The 10,006-nt window shown below is 39.8% G+C and overlaps 1 long non-coding RNA gene across 2 annotated transcripts; it reads left to right on the top strand.

Annotated features, from left to right (window-relative positions):
* Positions 1 to 1,887: 1,887 nt before the first annotated feature.
* On the top strand, positions 1,888 to 5,741 carry LOC125367232. 2 transcript variants are annotated; one of them, XR_007214018.1, is made up of 2 exons: positions 1,888 to 2,029; positions 4,935 to 5,741. It is a non-coding gene; the product is annotated as an uncharacterized LOC125367232 (long non-coding RNA). The 2 variants fall into 2 exon arrangements; XR_007214019.1 differs by lacking the exon at positions 1,888 to 2,029 and adding an exon at positions 4,605 to 4,685.
* The last annotated feature ends 4,265 nt before the right edge of the window (positions 5,742 to 10,006 follow it).

Raw genomic sequence — 10,006 nt, 5'->3', positions numbered from 1 at the left:
AGATTGAAACTCAGGACTGCAGCCAAGTTTATTCTTAACTTCCAGTTTATATGCAGTTTTGGAACCAGGGAATAGCATAGGGTTGCTAAAATTCAAGAACACAAAGAGGCTTTGAAGTTCGCAACATTTGAGTACAGTAAACACAGGATGAGGTTGATTAACATAGGAATGTACTACAGCGAACATAGCAAGGCAGACATAGCAAAGGACATAGCAAAGCAATTCCGGATAGTGGCTGTGAGCAAATGCCAGTGAACAAATGTCCTTGCATCTAGCATATCCTGGGGATAACAGCACAGCCAGAGGTCAGAATGAATTTAGCTGCAAGTTTGGCTCCTGACAAGTTTCAGTACTTTGTAAGTTTCAGTTCATGTAAGATTTCAGTCCATGGGAAGAGTGACTTCTTTTTAAGAAAAACTTCAGCTTGATTATGTAACTCCTGAGGCAATTTTATTCTAATTCTTCAAGAAGCCAAGTCAGCAGTTCGACAAAAGGTATATCTATGTTCCATTAACAGCAGACTGTCTGCTCAAACTTAAGGTGGTTGCTTTAGGTGGATATACAATCTAGAATAGAATGTATATCACCATTAGAAGTATGATTTGAAAATCAATATTTTAAAGCTGATATGTAAAGTTGAAAGCTGTTAATTGGGAAAGTCAACCATGGAACTGGTGAGAAATGAGAAACTAGATTTAGGAGCAACCTTGTGTACCAGGATGTCTGAAATCAATACACAAGGGCCCAGGAGAAGCAGTAATTCTCAATGTTTCTTCTTAACAGGGCACTGTACTCCTAAACATAAAATGATTGTCACGGTGGAGTAAAGTACAGGACCACGGAAAGGAAAAGCCCCAGACAAGACTTTCACAGGTAAGTGAATGGACCTTGCATGGTGATGTTGGAGGCAGAGCCCAATTGGTATGTCCACGTTGAGCTGTACTGAGCAATGATGTTCCTAATTCTCCTGAAATGTGTGTGTGTGTGTGTGTGTGTGTGTGTGTGTGTGTGTGTGTGTGTGTGTGGAAGAACTAGGTGATACTTTTTCAGAAATACGTGTTAATCAAGAATTCATGTGGAGATGTACTGAGTTTTATGTGGGAGTAGAGTTAAAGGTAGCAATTCCCCTTTGTCTTTGTGAAAATCATCATTTAAAAAAAAGAGGTGGAGGAGGAAAGGTGGAAATGTGCAGGAGATTCCATTTTCTGTGGAACTAGGAGTTTTCATGTACCAGGGAGTAAGAAGGACGCCGGGGTAATTCTCAGGTAAGGACAAAAGCTTATCGGTGGTGGTGGGCAGAGACTGGGATTCAGAACCAAAGCTTTTAATCTAGAGTAGAGTAATTCTTATTGAGAAGTTACAACTGAACAAATAGGTATAAATTCTCACTCCCAACCATTCCTGCATACAGGTAAGAAACCTTATGAATGTAACAAATGTGGAAAGTCCTTTGTCCAGAACTCAGATCTCAGCACACATTAGAGAATTCACACAGGAGAGAAACCTTATGAATGTAACAAATGTGGAAAGTCCTTCAATCGTAAGTCATCACTCATGACAAATAAGAAAATTCACACAGGAGAGAAACCGTATAAATGTAACCGATGTGGAAACACTTTCACCCGGAAGTCAAGCCTTACCACTCATCAGAAAACACACACAGGTGAGAAACCTTATGAATGTAACAAATGTGGAAAGTTCTTTGTCCAGTACTTGGATCTTAGCACACATAAAAGAAATCACACAGGAGAAAAACCTTATGAATGTAACAAATGTGGAAAGTCTTTCACCCGGAAGGCAGACCTTACTGTTCATCAGAGAACACACACAGGTGAGAAACCTCATGAATGTAACATCTGTGGAAATTCCTTCACTCAACAGTCAGATCTTCTCAGTCATAAGAGAATTCACATAGGTGAGAAACCTTATAAATGTAACACATGTAGAAAATCTTTCATTTGGAAGACACAACTCAATTTGCATCAGAGAACCCACATAGGTGAGAAATGTTATGTAACTGATGTGCACTGTGTTCCTAAACTTAAATTGATTGTCAGGATGGATCAAGGAACAGGACCATGGATGGGAAAATCTCCAGACAAGAATTTCACACATAAGTGAGTGTATTTTGCACAGTGATGTTGGAGCCAGAGCCCAATTGGTATGTCCACGTTGAGCTGTACTGAGCAATGATGTTCCTAATTATTCTGAATTGTGTGTGTGTGTGTGTGTGTGTGTGTGTGTGTGTGTGTGTGTGTGTCGAAGAGCTAGGTGATCCTTTGTCAGAAATACATGTTAATCAAGAATCCATGTGGAGATGTACTGAGTTTTGTGTGGGAGTAGAATTAAAGGTAGCAATTTTCCTTTGTCTTTGTGGATATCATACTTTTAAAAAAAGAGGGTGGGTGGGAATGTGCAGGAGATTCCATTTTCTGTGGAACTAGGAGTTTTCATGTACCAGGGAGTAAGGAGGATGCCAGTTCAATTCTCAGGTAAGGACAAAAGCTTGTAGTTGGTGATGGGCAGAGTCTGGGATTCAGAACCAAAGCTTTTAATCTAGAGAAGAGTAATTCTTAGTGAGGAGTTAGAACTGATGAAATAGGTATAAATTCTCACTCCCAACCATTCCTGCTAAGGTAAAAGGCAAAAGGACCCATAAAACACTCTTAAGGTCAATGAATCTAGAAATTGTTCCTGTTCTTAACCTACTAGTTGAGACATAAAGCAGCACAAAATATTATTTCAAGAAAATAAAAGAAAACTAACCCTCTGTAACCTAACAACACAATATTAAAAACAGTTACTTTGCATTGTAAAATATCAATAGTGCATGAGGATAAAAGCATATATTTCTCATACATTAATTCCTAGTATTGATATTTTAAAACCTATAATAATTAAGATATGAGAAAATGTTCTATCTTTATATTAAGAAATGTTTTTATCTCATTCATGTTTTCTTTCTTATCATTTTAGATGTCCAAAAAATGGATGACATGATTAAGACATGTCAAGAAAGTACAAAGAATGTGTGTGTGAAGTAGCAGTCACTAATAGCAACACAGTGGAGGAAAGAGTTAGATTATTAGCAACTTTTAATTTGAGCTCAAAACATATGCTAGAGCTGATTAGGAATAATGGAAACTACTTTGGAATGAGGACTGAGGAGTTCATTGACTGTCAGAACATGCTATTCTACAGTGAGCCTGGTGAGATGCATGCTGCATATAGGCCTGATTCCTCTCATGTAATTGAACAATCCCTCAGATGTTCCAAGCATTTCCATCAACATTATGAGAGTCCAAATGAATAGCAGTATTTTGAGTATGATGGGAAAGGGATGGCATTAAACTCAGACACCATACTCTTTAGACATAATTGCGTTTGTGTGGAAGAGCTCTCCTATAACAATAATGAATATAGAGAAGGCTATGATAATTCTGCTCTCATTGACCAAGAAATGCTTCTAAGAGGGGGGAAAACACCGGGATGTACTAAATGTGAGAAACCATTGTACGTACTTAAGACCTATAATTACTACACATGAGAAAATGCACAAAGCAGTGAAACCTTGTACATGCTGTGAATGTAAGAAATCTTTCAATAAAGAAATACACCTTACAAAACATCAGAGCAAATATAATATCTAGAAGAGAAACCTGATGAGTATAACAAATGTGCAAAACGTATCGATCAGATGTCATATATGACTTACCAACCTCAAACTCACAAAGGAGAGAAACCCTATAAATATGATGAATATAAGAAATATTTCACCAAGAAGTCAGCTCTCCGCATGCATGAGAGTACTCTAATAGGCAAGCAATTTTATTATGGTAACAAATATGGAAAGTCTTTTACTTGGAAAGCAAGCCTTACTGTTCATCATGGAACACATACCGATATGAAACTAATGACTATAACGAATGTGGAAACTCCTTCACTAGTGAGTCAACTTTCAGAAGGCATCAGAGAACACACACAGGAGATAAATCTTAAGAGTGTAACAAATATGGGAGGTCATTCAAGCAGAACTCACTCCTCAGCAGGCATAAGAGAATTCACACAGGAGAGAAACCTTATAATTGTAATAGATAAGGAAAGTCTTTAACTCAGATTTCAAGCCTTACCTGTTCATCAGAGAACACACAGGTGTGAAACTTTATAACTGTAACCAACGTGAAAAATCTTTCACCCAGAAGTCATCATTCAGCATTCATATGAGAATGCGTACAGGTAAGAAACATTCTGAAATAACAACATATGTGCAAAGTAGTTTTTCCAGAACTCATATCTCAGCACACATACGAGAATTCACAAAGAAGAAAAACTTTATGAATGTAACTTCTGTGGAAAGCCCTTCACTCATAAGTCATCACTCATGACACATAAGAAAATTCACACAGGAGAGAAACTATATAAATGTAGCAACTGTGGAAAGGCCTTCACTCAGCAGTCAGCTCTTCTCAGGCATAAGAGAATTCACACAGGTGGGAAACCTTATGAATATAACCAATGTGGGAAGTCTTTGAAGAAGTCATACCTCCACAGTCATAGGAAAATTAACATAGGTGAGAGGCCTCATGAATGTAATACATGTGGAAAGTCTTTCTCCTGGAAGACACAACTCAGTTTGCATCAGAGAACCCACATAGGTGAGAAATGTTATGTAACTGATGTGCAGTGTCTTTCAAGCAGAAGTCACACCTCAGTATGTATCACAGAACACACTCAGGGGAGAAGCCTCAAGAATGTGACAGATGTAGAGTCCTTGACGCAGAAAGCATCCATCAGATTGCATCACTGAGTATATAAGGAGAGAAACCTTATAAATGTAACAAATGTGAAAAGTCTTTCACCCAGAAGGCATGGCTCAGTGTTCTTCATAGAATACACACAGGAGAGAAGCCTTATGAATGTACCAAAAGTGGAAGGTCTTTCAAGCAGAAGTCATACCTCAGTTTGCATCAGAGAAGACACACACAGGAGATAAACCTTATGAATGCAGCAGATATGGAAATTGTTTCAGGCAGAAGTCAACCCTCAATATGCATCAGAGAACATACACAGGAGAGAGACCACATGAATGTAGAAAATGTGGAAAATCTTTCACCCGGAAGGCACACCTCAGTGTTCAGAGCATACACAGGAGAGAATTCTAATGAGTGTAGCAAGTATGTGAAGCCCTCCAACCAATAGTAACATCTCACTATGCATCAGAGAACTGGAAAACTATCAGAGAAAACTAATGAATGTAACTATCATGTTTTAATAAGTCACTCTTCAGTGTGCATCATACAACATACAGAGGAGAAGAACTTTATGAGTATAATAAATGTTAGAAAACACTTCTCAACAGGTATCAGAGACCTGAACACGTGACATAATCTCTAAATTTAAAGAATAGAGGAAGTTTATCAAGCTGTCAACTTTCAGCAAGCATTAGAACATTCAAACGTGAAAGAAACCCAATGTAAGAAAATCCTCTGTCAGAAATTAATTACACAGAAAGTAAATTATACAGAGAAATCCTACATGACAGAGGTAACCTAGGTGTCCTTTACACCTGGCCACTCACTGAGCCAACATTTCTTGCCCTGTCATTGTGTTGAATGGGGATGTTATACCTGAATATTATCCAAAGGATTTGGACAAAAGTGGTGGGCATTACTTCCAGGCTTGACAAATGGAAAGTGAAGTTGTTGGTTTGTATCTTTTATAATAAAGAATGGCTTGCCAAAGTAATTTTATACCCTATTCTCAGAAGTACAATCTCCAGCCGTTTTCATCTGGAGTCAAAATGTCCAAGTTGATTTAGGGAGGAGTGGAGGAGGAGGGGAGGTTGGGAGAAAGACTGTCAGGATTTGAGCCAAGCAAATAAGAATATGAGTTTATTCACTGCTTCCCTGAAGTCTCTCATTTTATATATGATCCATATGTCTTTTATCACAAATAAATTCGTATTTCCAGTTCACTTTTGGAATGTAGAACACCTAAGGAAAGATACTATTCTTTGTTCATTACAAAATACACATAGCAGTGAAATCTGTCTTGGCATCATTTCTCCCCAAGTTTATGGTACAGAGTACATGGATAGGAAACACGTTTGGGGATATATTTTCTTTGTGTGTATAGTCCTGCAGGTTGAAATTGAGGTTATGCACTGTCCTCAAGCTTTCTTTGCTCAAGGCTAATGCTCTGCCACTCAAGCTACAGCTCCACTTTTTGGGAGGGTGGGGTTCTGCTGGTTAAATAAAGACAAGAGTCTGAAGCATTTTTCCTGCCTTAACAGGCTTCAGTCCATATTTATGATACAGTATTTTGGTTAGCCATGATTACAGACTGTGGCCCTGGTGCCTAACTCAGAACTTAACATTTTCTAGGGCTTGAACTCAGGGTGTGGGCATTCTCCTTGAGCTTTATTCTCTCAAGACTAGTGCACTACCACTTGAGCTACAGCTCCAATTCTGGCATTTGGGTGGTTAGTTGGAGATAATAGTCTCATGCACTTGCCTGGCATAGCTGGCTTTGAACTCTGACCCTCAAATCTCAGTCTCCATAGTAGCTAGGATTACAGGTGTGAGCCAGGTTGAAAACATATTGTGTATAGCAAAATTTATAATGAAGATTAAGTAATCCAGACTGGTAATATGGACAAATCGAAGGATTCATATTTTTGAGCATGTATAATTGAAACTGATGGATTGATTCCCCGTTTGTATTTGGCATTCTTGGTGCAGTTTGAGTGATGAAAACTAGAAAAGAGAAGCATATGGATTGTTGGTGTTGAGTGTATTGTATATAAATTATGTCTTACAGGTTTTTTTCTTAATGTACTAGCATAGCTGATAGTACATTTTTCAGTTTAAATACAATGACTTTATGAGGATTTTCTAAATTACAAGCTGCCCTGGCTTAGTTTGTTTGTTAAGTGTGTGAGAAGTTGCTTCTTGGATGATATTGCCTAATCCTGCACATGCCAAGCATTGGGCTTAAACATGGTTAATCTCCTATTGTTTCACCATCTGCCAACCCTTCATTCCCTGTAGATAATTTCACCAGAAAAATTGTGACATGCTCGTGTTAAAAATAATTCTGCCAGGGGCTGGGGATATAGCCTAGCGGCAAGAGTGCCTGCCTCGGATACACGAGGCCCTAGGTTCGATTCCCCAGCACCACATATACAGAAAACGGCCAGAAGCGGCGCTGTGGCTCAAGTGGCAGAGTGCTAGCCTTGAGCGGGAAGAAGCCAGGGACAGTGCTCAGGCCCTGAGTCCAAGGCCCAGGACTGGCAAAAAAAATAAATAAATAAAATAATAATTCTGCCTGTACTATAAACAATTAGGAACGTGGAAAGGATGAGGAACAAAAATTAGTTCAAAGACTAACAGAAAATCAAAACCAAGTATCAGTAATTCATGCCTATAATTCTAGCTACTTGGGAGACTAACCATCTTTGAAGTCTCCATCTTGAAAATAATCATCCAAATTTCCCTCTTACTCCAACATAGTTACAATCATGTTTTATGTATCTATATATGTAAATATATACACAAATATGAAGTATACAATATATGGTTATGTCATATACAATATTCTATGTGCATGTATATACATCTATTCCAGATACATATGTGATATCTATCTACATATGTTTATAAGACAAAAATTATATACAATTTACCTGTTTATATATGCATCTGTAGATAAATGAAAAGAATAGAGAAAGGTCTTCAGTTAAATGCTTGTGCCATATAGTTGGCCTCCTTTCACTGCCCTTCACCATGACTAGTCTCAACCTATCATCTCAGTAGCTTGTACTGGGGACATCCAAATGCAGTGCTACACCTGGAAAACTGCATTCCTTAGACAATAGCCTCTTGCAGCTTGTCGACCAGGACAAAGTGAAAATTCTGCACAGTTGTATTTATTACCACGGAGATCTTATTATCTTTCCTCTTCTATCAGCATCTGCAGCTTTGCACCACCGAATTGTAAGGCAGAAAAAAATTCAGTAACATCTAGGAGCTCAGAAGTCTGACTTCTGTCAGTTGGATCAAGGGTGGGGGGTGGGGGTTTCTCTTCCTTTTCCCTGTAGTCTGGAAACTCTTCTGTCTTCTACAAGCTCTAACATAAAGTTCATTATTCGCAGATAGATATAGTATTCTCATTCACTGAAGCCTAACTGCTAAATTAAGTGGGAAGAAAATCCATCATTCATTCCATATTTATCCAGATAGTATAACTGGGACCCCCCAAAAGCAAGTGGAGGAATTAATTAATAGAACTATTCTAAGTGTCTTGATATTAATATATCACTAAAAATATTATAAACCAGACACCCAGGTGGGCCTGAAACCCACAGCAATGAAGTCACCAGCACTCATTTGGGCATGGAGTCTTTTATTTAGCATTTGTTCACTGTTGGGGATGAGGAAAAATAAAGAAGGAATTGGATGAATTTAAAATGTAATTGCAATTGTACTAACATTACAGGACCAAATTGTGAACATCCCCAAGAATGTTTCGCTTTTGCCTCTGGAAAACACTTGTTTGATAACCAACAAGCTGTTTTTGTTTCTGTAACTCTGCTTCTGCTCCCTCCTGATTAATATAGCCAATGTGCCCTCCAGCCTCCTGCCAATTCTAAGGCAATCCCTAGGCAGAAAACCTGTAGCAGTAAGCTTACACATGAAACTAACTTCTGAATCAGTCATTGGCTAAAACAAAAGTCCTGAGGGCTCAATCTTGTATCGACCTCCCCCTTCTTCCTGTCCCAGCTGTAATGCTTAAAAGTCAATGCTGACCCCCACCCAAGGCCATCCATCCCCTGGGATCCCTGCCTTAGGGGCCAACCTAAGTGTCAGTGCCTTCTGGCCCTGCTCAATATTTTTGTTCTCTCTCTAATCTGACTGGTCTCATTGATCATTGATTTCGGGACACCACAAGATTGGCCACCACCGGGATGGTGAAAAACAGGACTGGGCCTCCATAGGGCTGGATTTTACACAATACCCATGTGGCCACTTACTACACACAGGTGGTCCGGAAAGTTAGGCAAAGCAAGCAAGCACACATACTGGACCAGAATTGGCAGTAGGTGATTACAAACAGCAAGCCAAATACTCTCTCTTCATGCAATTCTTAGTTCTGGATGTGACTAGTATATACCTACTTAACTTCTTAACCTTAAATCTTTCAATTTCTGGAATGTCCCCTAAACTAAAACATGAAAATTGAGTGGTCTTTCCCAATCCATTTTTTTTTGCAAAGGTCAAGCAGCTCTAGGTCAAGCTGCTTTTGGCTCCTGTCATTCTGCTTAAGTTTGACCTTCCCCAGGCTCACTAGCTGCTTTTTCTAGAGACTCAAAAAAGAGGTGTTCCCCTCCATCTTTCACTTTGTTTCCACAGTACCATCTCCGTATCAGAAGGCATCAGTTGTAAGCTGTCAGCTGGATGAAGCTGAAATGCTCAAAAGGCCCAATCATCTATGAGCTCTTGGGACCTAGGCTAACACTGCTGAAACCCCTAAGCAAGCCAACTTCCCTTAGGATGCACAAGGCAATGTGGGAAATGTAGTTTCCTTCATGGCACAAATCCTGTGCCAGTGCCTAACTGGGCTCCTTGTGAGTGTGCAACTGCCAGCCCGCTGAGGTTGTAGTCTGAAAATTCTCGTTCCTCTCTCTTTACCCCGCTTTTGGGAAGTGCTTTGAAGTATGCGTTTGCATTCCCGAGTTTGGAGCCACCGAGTGAGGGCCCAGCCTGTGTTCATTGGGCCATGGGACTGTGCCATGAAGGGATCCCAGGGAGGGAAGATGTCAGGTAAGAAGCGCGGGCCGGTTTGGGACTGGAGTCTGGCCTCTGCGTGCTCCTCCATTTGGGCTTCCCGAGTGGGCTCCGCTGTCAGCCTGGGCGCAGGCAGAGGAAGAACCTGGGCGCCAGGGCTCTGTACGCAGGTTGGTTGTTGTCCAGAGCTGAAGAGCCAGGGAGGTGCGCCCACACACTCC

This window comes from Perognathus longimembris, chromosome 18 (genome assembly GCF_023159225.1).
Source record: "Perognathus longimembris pacificus isolate PPM17 chromosome 18, ASM2315922v1, whole genome shotgun sequence".
NCBI lineage: Eukaryota > Metazoa > Chordata > Mammalia > Rodentia > Heteromyidae > Perognathus > Perognathus longimembris.
This window is presented reverse-complemented; position numbering and strand designations above follow the sequence as displayed.